Source organism: Nicotiana sylvestris, chromosome 9, assembly GCF_000393655.2.
Source record: "Nicotiana sylvestris chromosome 9, ASM39365v2, whole genome shotgun sequence".
NCBI classification, from domain to species: domain Eukaryota; kingdom Viridiplantae; phylum Streptophyta; class Magnoliopsida; order Solanales; family Solanaceae; genus Nicotiana; species Nicotiana sylvestris.
The window spans coordinates 163,336,120-163,337,404 of record NC_091065.1 but is presented as its reverse complement, the minus strand read 5'-3'; the positions used below and the strand labels follow the sequence as shown (position 1 = coordinate 163,337,404).

The 1,285-nt window shown below is 44.8% G+C and overlaps 1 long non-coding RNA gene across 1 annotated transcript; it reads right to left on the bottom strand.

Moving 5' to 3' along the window:
- Nucleotides 1–333: 333 nt before the first annotated feature.
- On the bottom strand, nucleotides 334–1,285 carry LOC138877159 (uncharacterized). Its single transcript, XR_011402495.1, has 3 exons — nucleotides 699–1,285; nucleotides 561–614; nucleotides 334–492 (listed from the first exon to the last, which is right to left on the bottom strand). It is a non-coding gene; the product is annotated as an uncharacterized lncRNA (long non-coding RNA).

Here is a 1,285-nt window from a genome sequence, read left to right as displayed (position 1 = left end):
TATAGTGGTCAGTTGCAGCCAGTGGGTGCTGAGCATTATTGGCCTCCAGAACCCTTTAAAATGGTGTGTAACAAGTCCTATCTGCGTAAAAGACAGGTGCAGAAGAGAACACATATACGGAACCAAATGGATGTTAGTGACACCGTTTATGCGCGCAAATGTGGTATATGCTCGCAAACAGGACACGATCGTCGTAAGTTTAAGTGCTTGCGTTGTACTAAATTTTATTTTATGAAACTATCAAACGAATGGAGAACTAAAAAAAGTAATGTGCATATTCGATTAAATAATATTGTTAATGTATATAAAAATATTATTTACACCATGTCAATGTGTCCCGCATCCGGTGTGTCTCAATGCAGCCGCTGGCCTGAGGCGTATCCCCTCCCGCCCGGTTACGCTATTAGGATCATCATCATCAAGTCGTCTCCTTATAGCTGGATGCGGCGCAGGATGACATGTATCGGTGGTGCTGTCAGCTCCAGTAGAAGGCTACATAATAATATGAAACTTAGTATAGAAAACTACATAACAATTCACAACAATTTATATTGTCTTACCATCATCGTCTCTAGATCCTGAATGTAGTCATTTGTCGTTGCATCGCATGAATCCTTAAAAAGGAAATTAATAAAGTTAAAGAAAATAAATAAGTTACAGTTAACACAAATTCAAATTCAATACTAATAAACTCATACCTGCGCATGTGATGTGGAGCCATAACTCAGTCGGCGCCCACTATAAAAATCTCGGGTCGGTCGATCCTCAACAGTGGTCTCTAATGGGGACCAACTGTATACTACTAGACCCAGACGCTACCGCCTCGTCCTCCGGCATGAAACCCGTGAGCATGTGCAGCATATCCCAATATGCCTGCCGCGAATAATATCTCATGGTCGCAGGCAGTAAAACTGGCAAGCCATCAGCGGACATGCCATATAAAATCTCAGCGTCCTGGAGTGTGATGGTGGCCTCGCCGATGGGCAAATGGAAAGTGTGCGTCTCCGGTCGCCACCGCTCAATCAATGTCGTGATCAAAACACAGTCGAGCTGTATCCGGCCAATCCTAATAATCCTATAAAATCCCATCTCCTCCAAGTAATGGACCACGCGGGGATGTAGAACGCGGGGAGGACTCAAAAACTCCCACAATAGATCCACTCTCCTAGCCCGGAAAGTCTACGTAAGTACCTGTCCGTCCCATATATACTCGGATCTATGCTGGGGCTGTAGGGCTAATAGATCCAACGTCCGGGGGCCGGGATGTATAGTCGCATCCATGTCG